At 40.5% G+C, this 28,000-nt stretch overlaps 1 protein-coding gene across 3 annotated transcripts in view; it reads left to right on the forward strand.

Moving 5' to 3' along the window:
* Nucleotides 1-28,000, forward strand: part of LOC124556582 (glycoprotein endo-alpha-1,2-mannosidase) — a 102,399-nt gene that overhangs the window by 36,148 nt on the left and 38,251 nt on the right. The window lies entirely within an intron of this gene.

Genomic DNA, 28,000 nt, shown 5'->3' on the forward strand with positions numbered 1-28,000 from the left:
TAGGCAGTAGCAGTTCGACAGCCTGTACCCCGGGGTAGTGTTTCCTGAAGTGAAGCATTAAGGTCACACTGCATGACATTTCTCTCATGACTGATGTTTCTGTTGTGAAACCCAGGTGAAGTGGTGCTGCTGGCTAATGAACACACTTGATCCATCAGGATGGGATCACTGGCACCCAGGCCATAGGTAACTGAACCATTTTCCCTGTTCATGCTGTTAGGGCATTTGATTATTTCAGTAGCTTCTGTTATTTTTTGTTGCTGCATCCACAGCTGCTGATCAGGTATGAGAGGTTCTAGATAATTGATAGAATGGCCATATTGCTGGTGGTGGTCTGCTATATCTGAGTTGTGCTGTGCCAATCATAAATAATGTTCATGCTGAGGCACATGAGTGCTTATGGGTCTACCGGCTTCACCAAAATAACCAAAATGGACTTTACCACATACACACCAAAGTTGGTAGATGCCAGCAGTGTGGAGAGCATCCACTGGATCCTTAGTGGACCCCAACAGATCTTGAATCTTGTGGCCACTCATGAAGTACAGGTTTGATTCCTCCACAACACAGAACCTTGCAGTCGTGGTCGCTGATGCCTCTCACATAAGGTAGGCAAGCAACAGGATGAGTTTCTTCTGTATCTTCATCAGTTTTGTCCTCACTGTACCTCTTAGTTTTTTGTATGTTTCTGTTGCTGTATCTGCTTGCACAGAATGTTGTCTTGAGCTCATTCAGTCCATTTTGTATGTGGTTAGTGCACCAATCTAGTGAACACAGACTGTCAGTATACATTGCACAGTGTCATTTTGTGCTGGATGGTGTTGTGAACCTGCATGCTGGTATTTGTTGCTGTGCATCAGTTTCCTGTAGAATTTATTTCCTAGTTTGCTGCTAGATGTTTTATACGCCTCCATGTTCAGAAAGGAATTGCTCTGTTGTTTTCCATTTCTAAAGAACAGTATGTTCTTATGTAAGCTGTTGAGGCACTCATGAAATCTGTATAGTTCTTTCCGTTGCGGCCGTATGATGAACAGTGTGAGCCCAGTGGCACAGAATTTAGTATTGTATGTTTAAAAGCTCCACAAATAAGTCAGCTTCTACAGGTGAAAGGGAGGACCTATTGCTATTCTGACTGCCTGTTCATAAAATTTGCCCTGCCAACTAAAATATGTTGAAGACAAGCACAATTGCACCAGCTGCAGATGTCTGGTAGTATTTACTCCTATAGGATGGTGATGATTTCAGCTATATACACATAGGTAAACAAAGTTTTTATGTTAAAATTAACCATAAGGTCCATAGCTAGTACTAGTAGGCTCATCTATGCCTGGCATCCAGGTTGTTGGCAACGACTGAAACAATTTTTACAAAATAACGTACAAGCAAGCCTACATGCTGAATGAAGTAGTAAAGAATTGCCAACAGAGATAAGTTATAGAGTTCACACTGGAGCAACAAATGTCAATGGGATCAACTTATCCACATATTGTCTTGCAAAGCATCTGGCCAACAAATTATACAGCCTGGTTGGCCACACATAGTCTTATGTTAAGGTTTCTATGCATTTGATCCAGCTCATATGGAAACAGCAAGTAATAGCTACAGATCTTGTGGTTAGCTTTGACATAAAATCATTCTTTACCAGCATGTCCGTAGCTGAAACCTTCAACATCCTGCAAGAGTAAATACCACCAGACACCTGTGGACCAATGCAATTGTGCTTGTCTTTAACATATCTTAGTTGGCAGGGTAAATTTTATGGGCTCTCCCCTTTGTCCTGTAGAAGCAGACATATTCATGGAAGCTTTCAAACAGACTGTGCTAAATTTTACACCACTACACCCTCACTGCTGGCTGAGGTAATTGAATGACACATTTGTCCTATGGTTGCATGAGGAAGCAAAACCACTCCAATTTCATGAGCATCTCAATGGCTTACATAAGAACATTGAGTTCATGTTAGAAATGGAAAACAATGGAGTGATTCTTTTACTGGATGTGAAGGTGGATAGAACATCTAGCAGCAAACTAGAACATAAAGTGTACAGGAAACTGACTCACGCCAACAGGTACTTGCATACAGATTCGCACCACCATCCAGCAAAAAAAAAAAAAAAAAAAAAAAAAAAAAAAAAAAAAAAAAAAAAAAAAAAAAAAAAAAAAACACACATTGTGCTACATACACTGAGAGCCCAAGCTCACCGTATTAGTGATGCTACCCACACACAACATGAACTGAATGAGCTCAAGACAACATTCCATGTGAATGGATACAACAACAGAGACATACAATGAGCTATGAGGTATAGTGAGGACAAAACAGGCAAAGGTACAGAAGAAACTCTTCCTGTTGTTTGCCAGCCATGTGAGAGGTTTCAGCAACTGCATAGGGAAGGTTCTGTGTTGCAGAGGAATCAAATCCATCTTCCTCAGTGGCCACAAGATCTGAGACCTATTAGCACTCATGTCTCAGCATGAACATTACATATGACTGGGACAGAACAACAAGTCAGCTGTAACGGAACACCACCAGCAAGGTGTACATTCTATCAGTTTTATAGAACCTCCCATGCTTGCTCACCAGCTGTAGATGCAACAGCAAAAATAAGAGGGGCTATTGAAGTAATCAAATGCCCTAACAGCATGAACAGGGAAGATGGCTACAAATGGCCTAGCTGCCAGAGATTCCACCCCTGCGGACCATGTGTGTTTGCCAGCCAACAGCACCACTTGGGTCTAGACTCTAGCTGCATACACAGTAGTCATGAGAGAACTGCCGTGTGGCCTTAATGCTTCGCTACAGGAAAACACTACCCCTGGGTACAAGCTGCCAATTTGCTATTGCCTACCAATCACCAAGAGTAGCGTATCACTTACCGGAGCGGCACAGGAAATAACATGCTGATATGCGATTTTCTACTGTTCACCAACTATAGTTGCCATCAAAGTAGCACAGGCAATAGTCTACCATACAACCATCCCCCTCCATAGTTACCTCTTTTCAACTTGTCCAGTGACACCCCAAATGTGTGATGCCAGTAGCCACCATATAAGCAAAATAGACAGAGTATACAGGAAGATATTGTCCAGTATCCAGCAACTAACCACACTGAATAGGACTACAGCAAGTCAGTTGAAATGTCAGCCATTTAGTTGCTTTAACTCAGTTGTTTTGAGATCGTGGTTTCACTTTGGAACCACTGGGCATATAGTTTTCAGTCACCCATCATTTAATGTGATATGTTTGAAAGCAATTTTGCATTTTTGGTAGGTACAATCCCACATCTCAAAACTTCTGTGAACTCATAATGCCTAAAAGAGATTATAATCCTAAATAACAAGCGAAAATGGGCCTAAAATTTAATAAATGTACATCGAAAGTTCATACTGCCTCAGTGATTTCATATCGAAATGACTCAAAAAAGCAGCAGTATAAACTCAAATTTATGTACCAATAACTGTAGATTTACTTACTTTCACTGTCAATGATCTCCTCAATGTGCTCACTAAATTAGGAGACTTCCTATGGAATTTTGGAATCTTTCAAGAGTATAATTGTCAGAACTGCTGAACTGCTCATAGCAGCATGTGAAGACACATTGTCTCGCAGGCCCTAAGTATTTTCCTGAGGCAGTAGTGGAACATCTGTCTGGTAGTGCTTCTCAAAGTGAGCCAGCTGACAACCACTCTTATCAAGTGTATTGATGTTGAGTAAATTACTTCTGAATGTGATTTCTCCAACACTGAGGCATAGCGTAGTTGTTCCTTCTCTTTGTGGGAAAATAGGTTTGCTGTTGTCAGTGTGAGATACAACTAGCCAACTTTAGTATCATGAGGCATCTCAGAAATCAATATCTTCTAAATATTTTTGTTGTTGCTATTTTTGGTGATTGGGGTGCTCAGCATCTAGATTCTCATTGCCCATTAATATTTTTAATGAAACCTGGCTGACTGAACACTTCCCAACTTAGAGAGAGGCTACTTTGATTGTCCTCTTCAAAACCAGACAAGGGCCATATGCCCCAATATTTAATATAGTCACCCTGCCTGACTATGAGGGAAAAACCTTACAGCAGATGGTCAGTCACCTTCTTTGTTGAATTTTTGGCTCCTGGAAGCTTCCTGCTTTTCATGTGTGAATTCGACTGGTATTGTACTGTTGTCTTTCCAATTTATTTCTACACATTTCTAAAACCTTGGTGACATATTTTAATGAAGACTTTTCCACTTTGGGTGTGTGAGTTTATTTATTTTTATGTGTAATTGGCCAATTTTCACATTTAGGTCATTCTCCAGAGGAAAAATTGTATTTAGGATTGTCATTTTTAAAGCACAAGCAACTCAAAGTCTAGAGGAGTATCATCAGTGAAGTACAACATGTAGAACTGAAAACACATTTATTACTGATATCATTGTACTGTGAGAATGGAATTGACGTACTGGATGAAGAGTGCAGCTATTTATACAAACAACAAATATTCCAGACTGCTGGTATTTTAACATACATCGAACATGCCAGAATATACAAATGTTGGAAATATAAGATATTTCAAGAACCTTCCAGAACTGATAAATACTAAATAACAAATAACTGCTGGTGGTCAGATTTGAACTGGTGACCTTCAACATGGCAGCTAGTGAGGCTAATCACTACACCACACTGCACATGACACAGCACGTTGCATTGCTCCCTTCCCTGGACAAAAAGTGACCCGCTGTCTCAGAAGCTGTCATTGGAGCTGACTGCAGTATTCTGGGTCAAGATCCAGTCAATGGTTCTTTGTATGGCAGTGCTGGTGGATCTTTGTGTTCTGATTGTGATGTTACATTCTCTTCACTATGATGAGCATCAAAAGGACACCCCCCCCCCTCCCCCTCTGCGATATGCTTTTCTGGACTGTTGTAGGAATTCATATGGAGGGCATGGATGACGTCTCTGGACTTTTGCCTTCTTGATGAAGGCTCATAACTCTCAACTTCATATGTGACATCTGACAAGTGGTGAAGGATATGATACAGCCCAGAGTAGTAAATCTGTAATTTTTCTGATAATCTCACTTTCTGCACTGACATAAAAATCCATACCAAGTCTCCCAGGCTCTATCTCACTAGCTGGTGCTTGGCATTATAAAGTTCCCAGTCTTCCTTCTGGGTGCCCAGCATCCGTATGTGAGCCAGATGCCGTGTTTCTTCATTTCTGTCAATGAGATGTTTCGTGGTCATCTGGAGTGTTGTCTGGTTGAAAACAGGAGGTGCATCAATTGTTGTTTTGGCCTCGCAACTGTAGAGCAGAAAGAATGGTGTGAAGCCTGTGGTTTCTTGCTTCACTGTGTTGTATACGCATATTACGATGGACAGTATTGTATCCCAGTCTCCATGTTCAACATCAGTGTACATCAGGAGTATATCTGATCTTCCAATGTTTTATTAAACTGTTCTTTAAGGCCAATCCACGGGTGGTAGACAATGTTCATCCTGTGGGTGAGTTTGCAATGTGAAATTACTTCTGGTACTGCTCTGTAATCAGAAATCATCACATTGGGTGCTCCGTGCTTCAGAATGATGTCTTCTACTACGAACTTCATAATTTTTGGATCTTTGGCAGTCAGCACAGTTTTTGTGACAGCATAGCGAGTGAGGTAATCAGAGCAGAATATTATACATTGAATCCCTTTTGTTGTCTCCCCAAGACATCACTTCCAGTTTGGTGGAATGGTGCTGCTGCTGGCAGGATTGGTACCAGATGCCCCGGAAGTAATTGTGGCACATGCTTCCATTATTGGCATTCCTTACAGTGGCTCACATAGTGTCTAATGGATTGGTAGAGACCTGGACCGTGATACCTGTGTCCACTTCTGTCTACCATCTTCATGAATCCCAAGTGCCCAGATGTTGGAGTGTTGTGAAAATACTTCAGGACGGCAAACTATAGATGAGCTGGGATGACAAGATATCATGTCTGCCCCATTTTATCATAGTTCTTCTTATGCAATGCTCCGTTTCTTAATTCAAATTCTCCTTTGGTTGGCTCCACCTCCAAAGCTTCCATGGTTTTCAGCAGTGCTGGATCTTCCCACCTATCAGCAGCAATGTAATTTTATATGAGAATGATTGAGATATAATCCACACTGTTGTATTCAATTAAAGGATTCCTTGAAAGGCTGTTGGCATCCTTGTGTCTGCATCCACTTCTGTATACTGCTGTGACCACATACTCCTCAAGCCTTGTTGCCCATCTCGCCAGTCAACCTGATGAATCCTTCAGGCTAGTCATCCAGCGTGGAGAATGGTGGTCTGTCACAACAGTGAATGATTTTCCAAGTAAATACTGCCAGAACTGCTTGGTGATCAAAACAACTGGAAGACATGCTTTCTTGGTTGCATTAGTAGTACATCTTGGAGAGTACTATGGAGGCTTGCCCAACTGGCTAGTCATGCAGTCTAATGTGCTGCTTCCCAAGCAGAAAAGCATGCCGGTCCCCTGCATGAATCTGCCCAGTGGATTTGTGGCGAGATCTGGTGTGCTGGCCAGCCTGTGGATGGTTTTTAAGGCAGTTTTCCATCTTCCTCGACGAATGCAGGCTGGTTCCCCTTATTCCACCTCAGTTAAACTGTGTCGGTGATTGCTGCGCAAACACTGTTTCCATGTATGCATACACCATAATTCTACCACGCAAACATTTGGGGTTACACTTGTCTGGTATGAGACGTTTCTGGGGAGGGGGGTGGGGGTCCAGTGAGGAACCACACAATAACCCTGGGTTCAGTGTGGGACGGCAGTGGGGTGGGTGGACTGCTGTGGCCTGTTGTGGGGTCATTAACCACTGAGGGCTATGGTGGGACGAAGCCTCTCCATCGTTTCTAGGTCCCTGGTTCAATACACAATACACACACACACACTATGGAAGCTTACACTATCATCTTTTCAGCACCTTCCTGATTTTGTACTAGAACTGTCCTTATCCCAAAATTGCTAGTGTTGATGTGAAGTTCTGTCTGGTCATTCTCGTCACACAATGTTAGAACTGGAGAAGATGTTAGCACCTACTTAAATGCAAGAAAAGAACTTCATTGTGCCTTGTTCCTGGAAAATTTCGCATCACCATGCAGTAGTTCTTCCAAGGGATGTTTCTTGGTACAGAAGTCTTTTATGAATCACCAGTAGTACAAACACATTCCAAGAAAACCTCTCACATTGGAAACTCTATGACTGTTCTTATTTTCTCTAAATCAGGATGGACTCTATTGTCATTTACTAGATGCCCCTAGATTTTTATTTCTTGAGTGACGAAGAGGCACAGTTCTTCAGATTCAGACAGAGACCTGCATTCTGAACGCACTTCAACACAGTTGTCATGTAGCTTAGACATTCTTCAGATGTCTTCGAAAAAATGAGTGTCATCCAGATAGCAAAGCCACTTCATCTGTTGAAGGTGTCAAAGCAGGTTGTCCATCATACATCTGAAGGTAGCAGGAGTGTTACACAGTCCAAACTGCATATCCTTATGCTCGTAGAGGCCATCACGGGTTTTGAGGGCAATGTTTTTCCGGTCACCATCTTCAGTGTAGATTTGGCAGTAGCCTGTCTACATGGCCATAATTGAGAAATACATTGCTCCTTTCAAGCAGTCTAGGGTATTGTCATTGTGTGGCAGTGGATAGGCATCTTTCTTCATGAATTTGTTAAGTTGTCATTAGTGGATGTAGGAATACCATTTGCCATCCTTTACTTCACAAGAACCACAGGAGAGGACCAAGGCTTCTCTGAAGGTTCAGTGATGTTATCTTGCAGTATCTTCTCCACTTTCTCCCAGATTATTCATCGTTCAGCCAGTGACACTCTATATGAGTGCTGACTAATTGGTGGATGGTCCCTAGTATACTGACAGGGTGTTTTATCATGGCCCACTTGGTTTGACTTTTCTCTGCACTGGATCCTAAAGCTTCCAAATATTGACACATAAAGATTGTTACTCACCAGTGTTCTTCATCAGTCAGAACAGATGTGTTGGCAGTTTGATAGTAACTTCCTCCCCTGCAGTGGAGCACAATTATTTCTCGATGACACTAAGCTACCCTTCATGGACTGGTCTGGCTGTCCCCACATACATGACTTTAGGGCAGACTTGTGTGCTCATGACAATTAGTGATCCAAAGTTCTCCTTGACCACCTAAAATGCTTATGATCATTGCTGACATGTAGATTTCTTTTGCGAACCTGAGAATGTTTTGCAATCAACAAAAGCATCAGTTTAACTGGCCATATTGACTGGAACTGTCTCATTGATGACAATAGGATAATGATGTCTTCAATGGCAAACAACCACCCAGAGCAATTTTTGTTTGGTGTGCGTAATGAAACAGCTTCACCGGTCTGGAGCTCTGATTTTCCACAGTCTGTGGCTGCTCGTGATGTCTAGTCCCAGCTGAGAATATCACCATGACTGCATTGTGTTAAAACGAGAAATTCAAAGGACTATGTTCTGTCACTGATAATTATTCTTGTGGTACATGTTCCTGCTGACTGGTTGTATTTCCCATTTGTGATTGAAATGGAAGAGATTACAATGTGTATCCAAGTCCTATACATATTTAGCAACTGTGAAGTATTGGCAAGTTCAGTTGTGAAGTATAATTGTCATTTTTGAGGTATATTTCTTACACTCTTGTACTGTCCATACAGTGCAAAAACATAAACAGTTTATTTGGTTAAAGGCTCTGCTTACATATAAATATAGCTATGCTGCTTGTTTACGAGAGGTGCAATAGGTTTGAAAACAAACAAATAACAGTAGCAGCTCTGATAGACTTAAGTTCTGCATTTGACACCATCAACCTTAGAATACTCAAGAAAAACTCTGCAACATATTTGAGGACCATCACCTAACAAAAGGTATTGAATCTCTATTACAAAACAAACAGTTCTGTGTAACACTGAAGGGTAGGAAAAGTCAATGGCCTCAACTAAAAAATGGTCTTACCCAGCACAGTGTTCTGGCCATCTTTTCATTTAATCTATACACAAATGATCAGTCAACAATAGGCCATACTACCCCCTTCTTGTATGCCACTGATCTGGCTATCACTGCACAAGGAAAGAGCTTTGAGGAAGTAGAAAAGAATCTGGAAAACTCGTTACACATCATGACTGAATATTAGAAGAGAACTGCCCCAAGCCAAACCCCAAGTTAGCGATTTCCACCTCAACTCAAAACATGCAAACACAACACTGAATGTCACATGGAATGACAGCAACTTGGATCACACAGACTAACCAACATAGCAGAGTGTCGTGTTGGACACATCACTGACATACAAATATCATTGCAAAAACACCTGCCAAAAAGTTGCTGCCAGGAACAACATTTTGAGGAAACTAGCAAACAGTAAATAGGAAGCCAGACCAACTGTATTAAGGATAACTACCCAAGCACTTTGCTTTTCCATGGTGGAATATGCATTCCCCGTATGGTCCAGAAACACACATCCTCAAAAAGTCAATACAAGCCTAAATAAGACACCTAGGATAAAAACAGGATACATGAAACTCATGCCACTTGGGAAGCTATATAAAGCGGACTGATTCTCAGATCCCGAATCATGAAGAATTGCATATGAACATACAGAAATAGTGAGCACCACTCCCAACATTGTTCTTCATGTGGAAATAGCAGACTTAAATCCCGCAAGAGTTCCTTAGTATTGAGCTAAATGAGCCCTCAAAAGACTAACCTCCCTCACAATAGATGCTCAGTGGCAATACTTCATGCTAGAAGATTTGGGGAAAACTGAATTGCAGCAAAGATCCAGTCATAACTAAAATAATTAAATGTGGCCTTAAAGATGAAGCAGACAACAAATGTGACTGTGGTGAAGTTCAGGACATGAAACACTTTGACTATGTCCCAGCTGCCCCACAAGATGTACCCTTGACAGCTTATGGCTTGGCAATAAAGCTCAATACTGGGCTAAAAAATCTTCAAAAGAAATCTTCCAGATGTGAGAAGGTAAAGTACTACAGAAAAACATTTTCTGGAGAGCAGTCCCTCTAGAGCAGCAGTATAGATCACTTACACAAGCAGGTAAAGCAGCTGACTCTCTCTCTGGCTAAGGACTGTAATTTGAACCACATTAAAACACACAATCAACTTGTAACAGGCAGTACCATATATACCAGCTCAGTAGCTTATCTGGAAGAGGATGGGTGAAGACTCGCCAAACTCAGACCACAGGCTAGGCATGATATCTCAGTGTAGTCTGCTTGTGGTGAAAAGCATCCAGAGTTTTTATACTTATAGGCATCAGTGAAATTTTCATCATGCCTTGCCGTGCGGTTAAAGGCGCTGCAGTCTGGAACCGCAAGACCGCTACGGTCGCAGGTTCGAATCCTGCCTCGGGCATGGATGTTTGTGATGTCCTTAGGTTAGTTAGGTTTAACTAGTTCTAAGTTCTAGGGGACTAATAACCTCAGCAGTTGAGTCCCATAGTGCTCAGAGCCATTTGAGCCATTCATCATGCCTTGGCTGCACAACAGACTTGGAAAACTAGGACAAACACACAGATTCTACTCTCCATGACTGAAGCGAATACATTTTCATATGCTTAATGTTTTGCTAAATGTCACTTTTGGATATCTTGAAAAGTGCCTTTCAGGCCAACTATCTAACACATATATGGATAAAAAAACATGACTGGTACTTGAAATCCATAATTTCTACTCATTAATGGAGCCTCTGAATTATCGCTACAATTGTAAAGTAGCTGCTATGCTGGAAACAATGGTAATGAAAAGTGTTATACAAACATTGAATACTGTAATGGGAATATTACTATACACACACTGCATACAAAAATGAAAAATAATTACATTCACATTTAAGAAAGAATTGAAAATTATCCTAATATCTAATACTACCTATAGCATTGAGGAATGCATAACTGATGGTGAGTGATCTGTAGACTGTATCACTATCAAATGATCAGTTACATAATTAATACTGTTAGCAACAATCGTCAGACTTCAAACAGGCCCTTTAAGAGGAACTGTGTTGTTACTCAGAATTATATGAAAGGTTATGTTATGCATGCAAGAGGGAGTGAGCACAGGATGGGAGGGGGGGGGGGGGGGAGGGGAGAGAGCAGGGGATAGTGCTTCCAGTTCATGTTCTGGCACTCCCAGACAGCGAAGAAGCTTATCAGGCAGCATTTACACTGGAAATGCTTCTATAAGGAACATCAGATATTTTCCCCACTATTTTTTTATTTGTATGTGCAGTTGGCTAATTTTTATCTTGTGGTTGTTTTCAAGTTAAACACTGCACTATCTGAAAACTACCTTGAGCAGTTAAACAGAGAACCAACTCGTGGCGATAACGTATTAGACTTTCTGGTGACAAACAGACCCAAAATATTTGAAACAGTTAATGCAGAACAGGGAACAGTGATCATAAAGCGGTTGCTGCATCGATGATTTCAGCCATAAATAGAAATATTAAAAAAGGTAGGAAGATTTTTCTGTTTAGCAAAAGTGACAAAAAGCAGATTTCAGAGTATTTGATGGCTCAACACAAAAGTTTTGTCTCAACTACAGATAGTGTTGAGGATCTGTGGACAAAGTTCAAAACCATTGTACAATATGCATTAGATGAGTATGTGCCAAGCAAGATTGTAAGAGATGGAAAAGAGCCACCGTGGTACAACAACAGAGTTAGAAAACTGCTGCAGAAGCAAAGGGAACTTCACAGCAAACATAAATATAGCCAAAGCCTTGCAGACAAACAAAAATTACGTGAAGTGAAATGTAGTGTGAGGAGGGCTATGCGAGAGGCGTTTAATGAATTCGAAAGTAAAGTTGTATGTACTGACTTGGCAGAAAATCCTAAGAAATTTTGGTCTTATGTCAAAGTGGTAGGTGGGTCAAAACAAAATGTCCAGACACTCTGTTACCAAATTGGTACTGAAACAGATGATGACAGACTAAAGGCCGAAATAGTAAATGTCTTTTTCCAAAGCTGTTTTACAGAGGAAGACTGCACTGTAGTTCCTTGTCTAGATTCTCGCACAGATGACAAAATGGTAGATATCGAAATAGACGACAGAGGGATAGAGAAAAAATTCAAATCACTCAAAAGAGGAAAGGCCACTGGACCTGATGGGATACCAGTTCGATTTTACACAGAGTACGCGAAGGAACTTGCCCCCTTCTTGCACCGGCGTACCGTAGGTCTCTAGAAGAGCGTGGCGTTCCAAAGGATTGGAAAATGGCACAGAGCATCCCCTTTTTCAAGAAGGGACATCGAACAGATGTGCAGAACTATAGACCTATATCTCTAACGTCGATCAGTTGTAGAATTTTGGAACACGTATTATGTCTGAGTATAATGACTTTTCTGGAGACTAGAAATCTACTCTGTAGGAATCAGCATGGGTTACGAAAAAGACGATCGTGTGAAACCCAGCTTGCGCTATTCGTCCATGAGACTCAGAGGGCCATAGACACGGGTTCCCAGGTAGATGCCATGTTTCTTGACTTCTTCGATACAGTTCCCCACAGTCGTTTAATGAACAGAGTAAGAGCGCATGGACTATCAGACCAATTGTGTGATTGGAGTGAGGAGTTACTAGATAACAGAACGCAGCATGTCATTCTCAATGGAGAGAAATCTTCCGAAGTAAGAGTGATTTCAGGTGTGCCGCAGGGGAGTGTTGTAAGACCGTTGCTATTCACAATATACATAAATGACCTTGTGGATAACATCAGAAGTTCACTGAGGCTTTTTGCGGATGATGCTGTGGTATATCGAGAGGTTGTAACAATGGAAAATTGTACTGAAATGTAGGAGGATCTGCAGTGAATTGACGCATGGTGTAGGGAATGGCAATTGAATCTCAATGTAGACAAGTGAAATGTGCTGCGAATACATAGAAAGAAAGATCCCTTATCATTTAGCTACACTATAGCAGGTCAGCAACTGGAAGCAGTTAATTCCATAAATTATCTGGGAGTAGGCATTAGGAGTGATTTAAAATGGAATGATCATTTAAAGTTGATTGTTGTTAAAGCAGACGCCAGACTGAGATTCATTGGAAGAATCCTAAGGAAATGCAATCCGAAAACAAAGGAAGTAGGTTACAGTACACTTGTTCGCCCACTGCTTGAATATTTCTCACCAGTGTGGGATCCGTACCAGATAGGGTTGATAGAAGAGATAGAGAAGATCCAACAGAGAGCAGCGCGCTTCGTTACAGGATCATTTAGTAATCGCGAAAGCGTTATGGAGATGATAGATAAACTCCATTGGAAGACTCTGCAGGAGAGATGCTCAGTAGCTCGGTATGGGCTTTTGTTGAAGTTTCGAGAACATACCTTCACCGAGGAGTCAAGCTGTATATTTCTCCCTCCTACGTATATCTTGCGAAGAGACCATGAGGATAAAGTCAGAGAGATTAGAGCCCACACAGAGGCATAGCGACAAACTTTCTTTCCGCGAACAATACGAGACTGGAATAGAAGGGAGAAATGATAGAGGTACTCAAGGTACCCTCCGCCACACACCGTCAGATGGCTTGCGGAGTATGGATGTAGATGTATATGTAGGGTTAATGCATTACACAAAGCAATTCTGTACGATAGACAACCCTGAAAGCACACTGTGCACCACTCAATTTCTTGCAACTGTCCGCATTTCACTTCAGCAATTACAATAACGTGGAATAGCACAGGCATGTGTCCACTATTGACTAGTGTGAACACATATGCTGACTAGTCAGTATTTGGACCCCCCCCCCCCCTCTCTCTCTCTCTCTCTCTCTCTCTCTCTCTCTCTCTCTCCTCCCCCCAATCGCCCCCCCCCCCATATTTTATCGTTGAATAAGTGAATTTTGGGAAGTTGCTCGGACGTTGAATGAGTCTGTGTGTTTTCAATGGTTTGGCTATTTTATGGATGCATTTAATACATTAATACTGCCATGACCTATTGTGCACACAGTTTAGTGTAGTGATTAGCCTCACTGGCTCGCATGCAGTGGGTTGCTCGTTTAAATCTGATCACCTGGCATTATTTGTTATTTAGTATTTACCAGCAAACCTCTGATTTTAGAAAGAATCAAAGCCCCATGTAAAAACAGCTTAAAATGTCTGTTTACAAATGAGTTTGTGTGTTAAATATTTGTCTTTAGTTATTTTCATGTTCCATGGATCATTCGCACAACAAATTGTAACAATGTAGAATGAGTCATTTTCCATTCACATCGTAGATTAATTAGTAAATATGGCTACAAGCTGAACATTTATAAGACTTTTTTATTATAATTATTGTTATTATTGTTGTTTTTCAGAATAAAATTCAGTCATCAGTTGCAAATATATTTTTATTATGCCTTACCGGTCTTGACACACAAATTTGTCAACTTCAGAAGCCTATATAATTAGGTATGTTATAAATCTTTAGACCTTGTCTGTATACATCTGCAACTGATGACTGCATTTTATTCTGAAAAATATACACTATAGTTGCTGATAATTACAGCCATGAATAAAATAACTACTACTACTACTATAATAATAATAATAATAATAATAATAATAATAATAATAATAATAATCATCATCATCATTATTAAGTATTCCTATGTGAATTAGTAATTCCTACCCACTGCCTTTTACACTTTACAATAATAGAAATTCTTCTGCAGGAAAGAAGGAATTGTCAAGGAGAAACTTTTTCAGTTTGTTTTCAAATTCAGCCTTGGTGTCTGCCAGGCATTGTATATAACTGCGTAAGGTATCAAAAATTTTATTTGTGCCACTATGCACCTCTTTTTGTGATAAAAACAACCTTATGTGGAGTAATAAATATAATTTTTCCTCGTGGTATTGCAATTATGTACATAACTCTTCTTTTAGAATTGCAGCAGATTATTTACAACAAACTTCGTGAGGGAATTAATATACCAGGTGGCGCAAAAGTCATTGCACAGTTGGTTAAAAGAAAACAAAAGTAACAGCAACACGTATTACAGTAGGAAGTTTTAACCTGTTGAGTTGTTATAACAAAATTGTGATAATTACGCCTTGTGGAGTTGGTATACAAGGTGGAATCCAACATTTTTGGGACTGGTGCTCCCATCTGGCAAGTGGGAGTAGTAGCTCTTAGCACCGTTAGGTGGCAAGAGCTGCATATCTGATGAGTCAGTGTGTGGAGTGGCATTCAGCTGGGAGGACATGTTGTGTGTCCACAGAGATTTCCGTAATACTCAGTGTTTGGTGTATGGTGATTTTACGATGAATCCGTGAACAGAACAGCACATGTGTATCAAATTCTGTGTGAATCTCGACAAAAGTGCTATAGAGACCCTTGCAATGATTCAACAAGTGTTTGGGGGCAGAGCATGAGCCGTACGCATATGGTCTGAGTTTGGCGAGTCTTCACCCATCCTCTTCCAGATAAGCTACTGAGCTGATATATATGGTACTGCCTGTTACAAGTTGATTGTGTGTTTTAGTGTGGTTCAAATTACAGTCCTTAGCCAGAGAGAGAGTCAGCTGCTTTACCTGCTTGTGTAAGTGATCTATACTGCTGCTCTAGAGGGACTGCTCTCCAGAAAATGTTTTACTGTAGTACTTTACCTTCTCACATCTGGAAGATTTCTTTTGAAGATTTTTTAGCCCAATATTGAGCTTTATTGCCAAGCCATAAGCTGTCAAGGGTACATCTTGTGGGGCAGCTGGGACATAGTCAAAGTGTTTCATGTCCTGAACTTCACCACAGTCACATTTGTTGTCTGCTTCATCTTTAAGGCCACATTTAATTATTTTAGTTATGACTGGATCTTTGCTGCAATTCAGTTTTCCCCAAATCTTCTAGCATGAAGTATTGCCACTGAGCATCTATTGTGAGGGAGGTTAGTCTTTTGAGGGCTCATTTAGCTCAATACTAAGGAACTCTTGTGGGATTTAAGTCTGCTATTTCCACATGAAGAACAATGTTGGGAGTGGTGCTCACTATTTCTGTATGTTCATATGCAATTCTTCATGATTCGGGATCTGAGAATCAGTCCGCTTTATATAGCTTCCCAAGTGGCATGAGTTTCATGTATCCTGTTTTTATCCTAGGTGTCTTATTTAGGCTTGTATTGACTTTTTGAGGATGTGTGTTTCTGGACCATACGGGGAATGCATATTCCACCATGGAAAAGCAAAGTGCTTGGGTAGTTATCCTTAATACAGTTGGTCTGGCTTCCTATTTACTGTTTGCTAGTTTCCTCAAAATGTTGTTCCTGGCAGCAACTTTTTGGCAGGTGTTTTTGCAATGATATTTGTATGTCAGTGATGTGTCCAACACGACACTCTGCTATGTTGGTTAGTCTGTGTGATCCAAGTTGCTGTCATTCCATGTGACATTCAGTGTTGTGTTTGCATGTTTTGAGTTGAGGTGGAAATCGCTAACTTGGGGTTTGGCTTGGGGCAGTTCTCTTCTAATATTCAGTCATGATGTGTAACGAGTTTTCCAGATTCTTTTCTACTTCCTCAAAGCTCTTTCCTTGTGCAGTGATAGCCAGATCAGTGGCATACAAGAAGGGGGTAGTATGGCCTATTGTTGACTGATCATTTGTGTATAGATTAAATGAAAAGATGGCCAGAACACTGTGCTGGGTAAGACCATTTTTTAGTTGAGGCCATTGACTTTTCCCACCCTTCAGTGTTACACAGAACTGTTTGTTTTGTAATAGAGATTCAATACCTTTTGTTAGGTGATGGTCCTCAAATATGTTGCAGAGTTTTTCTTGAGTATTCTAAGGTTGATGGTGTCAAATGCAGAACTTAAGTCTATCAGAGCCGCTACTGTTATTTGTTTGTTTTCAAATCTATTGCACCTCTTGTAAACAAGCAGCATAGCTATATTTATATGTAAGCAGAGCCTTTAACCAAATAAACTGTTGATGTTTTTACACTGTATGGACAGTACAAGAGTGTAAGAAATATACCTCAAAAATGACAATTATACTTCACAACTGAACTTGGCAATACTTTGCAGTTGCTAAATATGTATAGGACTTATATACACATCCTAATCTCTTCCTCCCCCTCTTTCTGTGAATCTCCTCTTCCCCCCCCCCCCCTCTTTGGTCATCTGCTCTTCCTCCCCCTCTATCTGCCCATCAACTCCTCTCCCCTCTCTCTGTCCATCTGCTAATTCCCTATCTCTCTCCACCTTCTCCTCCCACCTTTCTGTGTCCATGTCCTCCTTCCCCTCTCTGTATCCATATGTCCATTTCCTCTCTTGTTTTCATCCATACCCTCTTCACACTCTGATCTGTAGCCTTGTTTATTGTTACTGCCAACAAATCTTGACTGAATATTGAATTAAATTAAAATAAATTGATAAATGGGCTGGGATCATCATATATTTAGTATACCTGCTGCTGGGTCTGTGAGGATAGTACAGTCACATAAGGTAACTTTTAACTTTTTAGTAGTTAGGTTATCTTTGTACCACTTACTACTTTTGTTTCAATGGCTGCTGCTCCAACTACTTGTGCATTGACTTGTACTGAAAGTAAGTTTTGTTACCTCTGTGATTTCTAGTTAGTATGTCAGTTGTCTTTACAACTTTCTATAATCTCTTAGGTTTGTGATTATCCTTTAATTGTGTTGGATGTGAAGAGAGTTTCCAGTGACAGTGATGTAGAGTGAACAATGCAAGGTCGATACAAATATCTTGACATTTCAAAGGAAACCTGGAGTACTGTATAAACACTGTTTGTTTTTCCTTCTGATTAACATCTGATTTTTTTAATGGCATCATCTAAATTTACTCAGAGCATTAGGTATAGCAAAACTTCTTTGTTTTGTAAGAATAGTCTAAAGTTACCACAAATAACTGTGTAACTTTGTACCAGTATTAAAATTGAAATTTTACTCTAATAGGGCATATCTAGTATACGTTTTCAGTTTTCCAACCACTCGGAAACTATAGATGTAAGATGTTACAATGTCTGTTGCAATGTGTAAATTATTTTGTTTCCAGTACTTTCAAAAAATGGAAAAAAGTGGTGCAAAGTTACCTCAATTGACTGTAACATCACTGACACTATTTCATATACGAGGCTTGAAACTTAAATAGTGGCAACTATTTATTCACAACCGATACAAAAGAGTTTCGTGTTTGCACCTGTTACTGTCCTTCAAAGTAGTCACCAGCGTTGTGTAGAAACTGTTGCCAGTGATGTGGAAGGCATAGTATACTGTTCTGTTGATCGTGCAAATGAAGTGCACTACTGCCTGTCGAATCTCTGGAACAGTTTTGAAGTAAATGCCACAAAGTGGTTCCTTCATCTTCAGAATCGCAAGGACTTAAGTACGGGGAGTATAGTGGATGGTACAGTACTTCCCAGTCCCATCGACTAAACGGAGCAGCCATAGCTTGTGCTGTATGAGCCCGCACATTGTTGTGCAAAATGATAGGTGGGTTGCGCAGAAAAGTGTAGCTGCTCCTTTGACAAAGCATTATGGGTCTCCATGAAAGTTGAAAGTGTGTCGGAGCCCCAGTATGGTGAAAGTTGTCATGTACAACTGTGATGGTATTATTTTGAAACAGGGCTTCACAACATACGTGCTCGCGGAGCAAGCTGTGAGCAGCAAGGCGCACAGGCGTCTAAAGCTAGCGAAATGAGGGATGCTCAACTACCAGACCTACCGATAGATGGCTCTAGCGCATGCCGGCAAAAGATCATATCATTGAGTGTTCGCCAGAAGTCACTGGTGTCCGCCATATCTGAATTTGGCAAAAAATGAAGTGTCAAAACACGGATGAAAATGTTTTTCGTTCTGCGCCCTCATAAGTCTTTTATATTGGATGTTCTAGACATCTACACATCAACATAATGAAGTGTTTCTGATCTAGCGAGAAAAAACAGTGACAGTTCTGCTATGAAATTCCTAAATTCGAGTGTGTTTTGGAAGTTTGAGAAGCTGACCTATAAATCGTTTACTATTAATTTTATGAGTACTTATTTGCCCATATTCAAACACTATTTAAGATTCAATGGAGGTCAACAAATTACCTTACTTCCCAAAGCTTTCAACTACAGGTATAATTCAGAAAATCAAGTTTGGAAAACAGTGAAGACGTCTCTTTAAAAAAAAAAAAAGGTGACATAGTTTGCTTTGGGGTATCTTTACTGACAACAGAAATTACAATTGAACTATTAAAGTATTACTTACGTATAAACGGAAAAATTGTTATTTTTCTTTATCTGAAGTGATGCATTACCGATCTGCATATATGCTGACACTTAATTGCAACATTCACTTACGAATGTGGCCCTCTCTTTGATCAGAAATGTAAATGCTATGATTTTATTAACGCCTGTGCATGACATGGTGTATTTTAACTGAGTAATAAGGTAGAAGCACCAGTTTTTGACAGTGCTTCAGTCTTTGATACGAGACGAGAAATACATTTAAATGAGACAAACATAAAGGCCAACGTTAAGGCTCCTCTTAAATGCATGACTTGCATCATTTGGAAATTAAGTCTAGTAATAATATGATACTGGACTGATCCATAATGATGTAGAAAGTGAAGGAACTTGTTGAAAATAACATCGGTCACAGCTTTTAGTTTTAAGGTTGGGGTGTCTTAAAACTATAATTTTCCAGTCTGACACCCAAACAATGACTGGTACCATGGTTTTATTTTAAAATTGAATTCAAAAATGTCAGTGAGCAAAGTTAATTACACTATGAATTACAACCATGGAATTTTATTTCTGTGAATCTTGGTTCCAGTTTATGACATGGTGTCAATCACTGGAATGACTGGTTGTCAGTATAGGGCCCAAGAAAAAAAACAAACCTGAAAGCGAAAGCTGCAGAAGCTGGCCAGACAGGCACCCCAATGGCTGATACAATCTGTGTGAGACAAGGGTGACATTATATTGCAAATTTAGTGTAAAAAGTTCCATATTGTCTGAATCTGTCCTATACTGACAGCACATTCTAGTCCAGTCGATTTTCTTCTCTGCAAAAGTACAGTAGCCAATACCAGTGGCACAAAGGTAGTGCCAAATTACAAACTATCCGGTAACAACAGAAGTATTGCTGGACAATGTACAGTAAATAATATGTAATAACCTGAAAAATTCAGAATTGGTTTGACGAAATAGAACAGTATTTGGAAAGAGAGTAACATTTTGAAAATAACAAATGACGCAAGTAGAGTTTTCAGTTATTATGAAAGCTCGCTTAAGTTTTTTCGCCCCCCCCCCCCCCCCCCCCCGGTCTTCTCCATTCTCAAGGGGAAAATGTGATAACATAAAAGTGCAAGAAAGTTGTGTACAATGTTGGAAATGATGAAAAAGAAAATCTCATTATGCTTTAACAGCATATGCTGCTGTAAAGCTTTAAAGCTTGCTCCTCCTAAGAACATGATTTCCTCCCATCTCTCTCTCCCTCCCTCCCTCCCTCCTCCATGTGAAGAGTATTCCTGTAATAATAGCTAATAGCATACCAAGAACATGAGGGTGTCACAGTGGAGATATGTTTTCTGGTACAGACGTCTGATACAACTATTCCACAGCAAAACTTTCTTTCAATAGGTGTGGTACCAGTGCAGTCCCATAGGATAACAGAATATTATGTCCTCCAGGAATCACATTGGGTACACCACATTGAGCATAAACTGTACAGCAACTACAACGTTTTGTGAGCAAGTAATACCAGTCAGTATCTTTAATTTTAACGTAACTCTTGACTACCATAGTTACCTGCTTATATGAGTGCTTGTACAACAGGTTATTGGTAAAGCAAATACTAACTGAATAGGTCTTCGCACTTTCAATACTTAGCAGAAATTCTGAAAAAGTAAATTGTTTTATTACTGTATCACGTCTATGTGACTTAAGAGGTACTGACTGGTTTATTTGAACATTTAATAGAAGCCTTCTTTTTACCTGCTATTGATAAAGAGCCATTCCAAGTTCTGTACTGAACAATCTCTCGCTTTTTTCATGAGGTTTGTTATTGTGTACACTAATATTTCTTCTTCTAAATGGTAAATAATGCATTCAGACATGGTTGGTATTAAAGATAATTCATGAAATAAATTATATTTGAACCAGAAAATTAAAGGTTCCACATGGCACATGAAAAGTACCTTGCTACACACATGTATGTTCAGATTCCAAAATGTCTGTGAATTTGAGTTACAAACTTTTTTTAAATAGAAATATGAAGAGCACGATACTTTGGGTCTGCAATAGCTCAAATGTAAAATACTTTAGCTGCCTACGGGAAACTTTGTTCTTTACGTGACTCGTGCAACTGCTTTCACTGTTAATGGAAAACTAAATGGTTTATGTTAAAGTTATCTAGCAAAAAGTGTAACCATTGTTACATAATTTCTGTGAAGTAAGACTCCTTAATGTTAATTCCTTCCTTTGTCATCATAACTTGATAATTTCAGGTCCGTATGGGACATATGAACTAACAAAATGAAATGCTTTTATTACTGTAACCAAACAAAATCTTTTTAACGTGTAGTACACACTTCAAATCAGCAAAAAGTGTAACTGTATAATTAAGGTAAATGTTGATGAAAATTAGGCATGTAACATGAAGACTGAAATTTCCTAGATTTCCAAGTGTAACTGTAATCACTATATTCTGTACTTTGTGGTGCTAGAAAGATAATTCTATATGATTATTTGCATTTATGGGGCAGAGGCATTAATTTTTGCAGGTATGCATATGCTGCTGGTGAACAAAAGTACACAGTCATCGCAAACATTTTCACATTTGTTGTGTATCTATTACCCTTTGGCGAGAGAGAGTTGTTCACTAAATTGCACACTAATTCCACTTGTGTTCCTTTCTGATGATTGAGGAAGTTATGTAACTTCTCAGGAAGATGCCCCTCCTCCTTCAATGAACTTATGATGTCATCCATGGAAAACACTTTCTTCTCTCTTCTTCGAAGTTTTTCACGGACGCACTTCAGTTTACGTTTTAATTCGTGCACAATGTCTGAGAAAAAATTGCAAATTTCGGTCGCCTTGTCTTCCATTCCTACTTTCGACTGTATACCACAATCAATTACTGAAGAAGCAACTGCACTCTGAAATAAAGAAATAATTTCGTTATATATGATTGAAATAACTCAAGGCATGATGAAAAAATATTATAAGAAAACTTTGGGGTGTGAAAACATCCTTATACTAACGTATTCGACACAATTCGCAGCTTCTGCATTGGATAAATGGGTCATGCTTTCCACGCAAGAATTCTCATTGACAACATTCTCCACGCAATCAGTAGCTTCTACAGTGGGCAAATCGAGCACGGATTCCATGACAGAACGCTGAAAACAAAAATATGGACCTGTATTACAACATTGCTTAGACCTATGTAGCCCATTTGTGTCCGTACAAAATAAGTTCACAAAAGCAAAAAGCACACACATAGCAAGGAAATTAATTAGCTACCTCAAATGGAGAAGCATCGTTGTCACTCAAAATCCTAACAACATCTCGTCGTGGCTGTTTATTTGGTGGCATCAAATGTGTCGGAAAGTCAAAAACTGATGGCACTGCTTCGGGTTTGGGACGTTTCTTCCACGTTCCAGGGCTCACTACGTAATCATCTTGTCGGAAATGGTTTCCCCGCAAAGAAAACTGCAAGACATAGGATTAAAACCTTTCCGCTTCACGGAAGTAATCCACTTCTTCAGCAGCTCTGGGTGCTTTAGAGGAAACCTGTTCAAAAACATCTAATTAGCAAACGCACTAAGTCTGCAAAAAATGGCTCTGAGCACTATGGGACTTAACATCTGAGGTCATCAGTCCCCTAGAACTTAGAACTACTTAAACCTAACTAACCTAAGGACATCACACACATCCATGCCCGAGGCAGGATTCGAACCTGCGACCGTAGCAGTCGCGCGGTCCCGGACTGAAGCGCCTAGAACCGCTCAGCCACCGCGGCCGGCCACTAAGTCTGTATTGTATCAGTAGTCCTATTACCTGTGAAATGGTAAGTCACCTTCGTTACCCCATCGCTTCATACAATTGAAAGCGTAACAAGAAATTACCATTTCCATAATCCTTAATTCCTTATACACCGTACAGACCGAGAGAAACTTCTTGCCAAATTCGAATATGGCGGGCAATACAGACGACAGTAATCAGCTGGTAGAGCCATCTATCGGTAGGTCCGGTAGTTGAGCATCCCTCATTTCGCAAGCTTTAGACGCCTGTGCAAGGCGCGAGCACGGAGCAGCGCGAGCGGAGAGTCGGGAGAGTCACGTGGGGCACACAACAGCTGCCGCCAGTCATTGTAAATCCGCGTCCACCTGCAGGGATATCACTCACGAATTATTACTGCGACAAATGAAACAAATAAAGGAGAATGTACATGTGCCACATAATTTTATTAGCTTAGTGTATGCCTCTACATTCGTATTAATTTGTGAATTGTTACACAATAAAAGGTGTCACTGAAGTGTGGGATTCTCGGTTATCTTGTACTTTTTGCCCTTTACAATTGCATCTATGTTCGGAGTAATTGTTCTTGTGCATTGTAGGCGCAGCGTGCAGTTTAGAGATGGGCAAACTGAAACACGTAACTGTTTCGAAACAAATGAAACAGTACAATGTAATGTTTCGATACGCTGTTTCGAAACAAATGAAACAGTTTGTGTTTTGTAATTTAATAAACCTACACATTTTATCATCTTGAATGTCAACTGTATAAGTATGTCCATATAAACACGAATGAGGTGCGAGAGCGCTAATCATATCGCAGAAAGTATGAAACTATCACTTAGGCGTCTTGGCAGTTTCGTATTTCATGCAGCAAATGCGCTGCTTTCGTGTCGTGTGACTTTCATACTTTTCAATTGGCTGAGGACAGCCATAGCTGAAGACAGAAGAACCACCACGAACGGAACTGGAGGTGGGGGCAAACTGCAGAAACAACGGATATGCTACTGGGATTCCCACATTCCGTTAGTATGGGTAATATACCCATCCTGCTAACTTCCATGCACACAAAGGGAATCATTGTGGATAATAGGCACAGTGACTATAGCCTTACAAATAATGCCAAATAATTCGAATAAATAACAAAATATAACAGAAAAAAAAATTTTGTCTTTCAAGGTGTTACTATAAATTGACCATGCTTCCCAGCCCTTCCCGTTCACCATTACACTATCAGTGATATGTCAAACAGATTGCTTGCAATTATACCGACATCAAATTTATATATATGTCTAATAACTGTCACTCTACGCCTTTTTTTAATTCACAATGGTGTAGGCTTACTTGCGTTTCTTAATATGATTACTGCACATGAACAGAGAAGCGTATGTTATAAAAAAAAGTGTAATTAACTGAATGATTTTCACATATTTATTACTTTGAATGTGAATAGTATGCGTTGTTTAATTGTTTGGTTAGTGTTTATAAAGCAGATGTTACACCATTTCGGGATAGGACAGTCAGCTATAAACGAAGCTTTATTTTCGGATATCTTAAGCTTCATGCTATTGTTTGTCAAAAAGATTTCGACACTCTTGAAAGTGTTTCACGAAGTGGTATATTGTGTTTCAGTACCTGTGCCGAGCCCGAATCTCGTCCGACACAGAGCGGAGTGAAACATCACTGTTTCGATACAATTAGTCCGTTCCAAGCACCGGTGGACTGAAGCAGCCTTATTTTGAAACAACGATACAGTTTCTGTGTCTGGCTCGAGATCGAATCTGGTCCGGTTATCCGAGACAGGGGCGGAATGAAACACCACTTTTTCGAAACAGTGAACTACAGCCGTTCCGAAACACTGAAACAGTTCCACGTATCGATACACTGTATCGAAACATAGAAACAGTGGCCAAGTCTAGTGCAGTTTAAATTTCGATCAGACAATGCGTTTCTCAGGCGCGTCTTGTTACATATCATTGCAGAGAACAGTTGTTCACAAACATACGTGGAACCGAACATTGATATTATTGTAGCCGCCAGTTTGTGCAAACGAGGAAATCTATCCTGAGGGAAGTGTCTGTAGAATTCCAAAATGTTTTTCTTGTTCTGAAATTTGTCTCTGTATTCTCTGTCACACTGCAGGTCAATAATTTCTAGTTGCAGCTCAGGACGAATCTCTTCACTATTCGCCGAATATGGAGAGGAGAACAGTTCAAAATCACTGTCTAGTGCTGTCAGATCTTGAAAGCGTTGATCAAATTCTTCCTTAAGGGCAACTAAACTATGTGAATAACGTTCACAGTCTTTGTGAACATCTTGCATGGATAATAATTTAGGAAAATGAGCTAGATTTCCTGTTTCCAGCTGACTCACCCAAAGTGTCAATTTCATTTTAAAAGCTCGTATTCGATCTATGAGATGAGTAATTAGCAGATCTTTACCTTGTAGTGAAATGTTCAAAGCATTCAGATGGCTAGTTAAATCTGCTAAGAACGCGAGATCACATTTCCATGAAGGCTCTTTCAATTCAGGAACACTCATGTTATTTATTTCCATGAACATATTTATCTCATCTAACAGGCAAAAAAAAAAATCGATTTAATAATTCGCCACGACTAAGCCAGCGGACCTCGCTGTAATAAGGCAGGCTACCATACTGGATTTCTACATCCTCAAGAAAGCATATAATTTGCCTGTGTTGTAGCCCATGCTTCCTTATATAATTGGTTGTACGGACAACAACACTCATCACATTTTTTAGAGTGATACTCTTTGCACATAAGTTTTCCTAGAGGATCACACAGTGAACGTCCCTTTGCAACGAAACCTGATTTTTTTCCCTGTCATCGCTGGTGTACCGTCTGTAGACACTGAAACTAAAGAATTCCACGACAATCCTATATTTTCAACACTTTATTCAACATAACTTAAAATATCATTTTCGGTTGTAGTGTTCTTCATGGCTACTACATCGAGGAGCTCCTCCCCCACCTGAAGATCTCTATTAACACCTCTAATAAATATGGCAAGCTGCGCTGTTCCAGTGATATCAACACTTTCGTCCAGAGCTAGAGAATACGCCATAAAATCTTTACAGAAATTTGCAAGCTGGCTCTGGACGTCGTCTGCCATGTCCTGTATGCGACGCATAATGGTCATGTTAGATAATGGCTCAGTCCGAAACTGTTCAACTTGAGATGGACACAAATGTTCCACTGCAACTACCAAACATTCTTTTATTAAATCGCCGTCAGTGAAGGGGCGCAGGGATTTTGCTAAAAGCAAAGCAATTTTGTATCTCACTCTGAGAGCTGCCTCAGTTGATTTTTCTTCGTCGTCCAGATCTTCTTCGGATAGCTTCCTTTTAAGTTTAATAACTTCCTGTGCACGATCTGGTCCATCACATTTTCCACTTCCGTAGTCTTTCGCGTGGTACGACTTATAATGTCGCTACAAATTAAATTTCCTAAAAGAATTCAGCGTTTTGTGACATACTAAACATTTTGCAACACCATCTTTTCCTGTAAACAGATACAATTCCTCCCAATGGGGATTCAACTGCGAAAGCATGGTTGGGGTTACACAACGGCGACTTTCTGCTTGCTCCGTGACCTTTGTCGATTTCCCAAGGAAGGTACCCCTTCACTTGTTTATCGTCGGGCATTTGCTGCTCTATGTGCACAAATGACAGAAGCCACACTTATTTACACCGACGGCTCGAAAACATCGTTAGGTGTAGGGAGTGCCTATATTGTTGGCGACACCCCAAATCACTTTCGGCTTCCCGACCAGTGTTCAGTTTATACTGCGGAGCTTTGCGCTGTTCTCCAGGCTGTCCACTACATCCGCCGCCATCAGCGGATACAGTACGTTATCTGCTCAGATTCTCTCAGCTCTCTCCTCAGTCTCAAAGCTCTTTACCCTGTGCACCCTCTGGTCCACCGGATTCAGGACTGTCTGCACTTGCTCCACCTGGGGGGCGTCTCGGTGGCGTTCCTCTGGCTCCCGGGACACGTTGGTATCTGTGGAAATGAGGCGGCCGGTATTGCAGCCAAGGCTGCAGTCTCTCTTCTTCGGCCAGCTATTCAATCGATTCCCTTCGCCGATCTACGGAGCGTTTTATGTCGTCGTGTTCTTCATTTATGGCACGCACATTGGTCGACACTTCCCCATAATAAATTGCGGGACGTGAAAGCTCTTCCTTGTGCTTGGACCTCTTCCTCCCGAACGCGTCGTCAGGAGGAGGTAATTTTAACTAGACTCCGGATAGGGCACTGTCTTTTTAGCCATCGACATCTTTTAAGCGGCGATCCTCCCCCACTCTGTCCCCACTGCTCTCAGCTGTGGACGGTAAGACACCTTTTAAATGAGTGCCCCTATTTTAATCCGTTACGCTCCCGTCTACAGCTATCGCCTGATATATCGTCGATTTTAGCAGATGACACGCGCTCAGCCGATCGCGTTCTCGAGTTTATTAGTGCCAGTGAAATGACGTCAGTCATTTGAAGCTTTTTTTTGGGGATAACCACCCCTTTCTGTAGTGGATTTTTAAGCCTTCCTTCTGCTTTTCGTTTCTCCAATTTTATGACTTTCGTTCCCATTGCCGCAGGTTTCCATTTTCGGTTTTTTACTGTTTCCTAAGTCACGGACCGGGCGCTAATGACCATGGCAGTTTTGCGCTCTAAAACCAAAAAAAAAAAAAAAAAAAAAACAACGGCGACTTGACATGATTCTTAACCAGCGAAGTGACTGTTAGAGCTGATCGTAGTACTTTAAACGTTACACAGTCGGCGCGAATTCAATAGGCACGCTGCGGCCCCATTCAAACGTGCGCGCGCATTTCCCCTCCCTCCCCACTCCGCGACCTTGCACCTGCTCGCGAGCATGTGCCTGAGCAGATGCGAGTACTCGCGCTCAAAACCGGCCAGTTGTTAAGCCCTGTTCTAAAACATTACATTCCTCCACGGCAGACAGTCAATGCACAGTATTACTGTTCGTTTTTGGAGCATCACCTGCGACC

This window comes from Schistocerca americana, chromosome X (assembly GCF_021461395.2).
Source record: "Schistocerca americana isolate TAMUIC-IGC-003095 chromosome X, iqSchAmer2.1, whole genome shotgun sequence".
Lineage (NCBI taxonomy): Eukaryota > Metazoa > Arthropoda > Insecta > Orthoptera > Acrididae > Schistocerca > Schistocerca americana.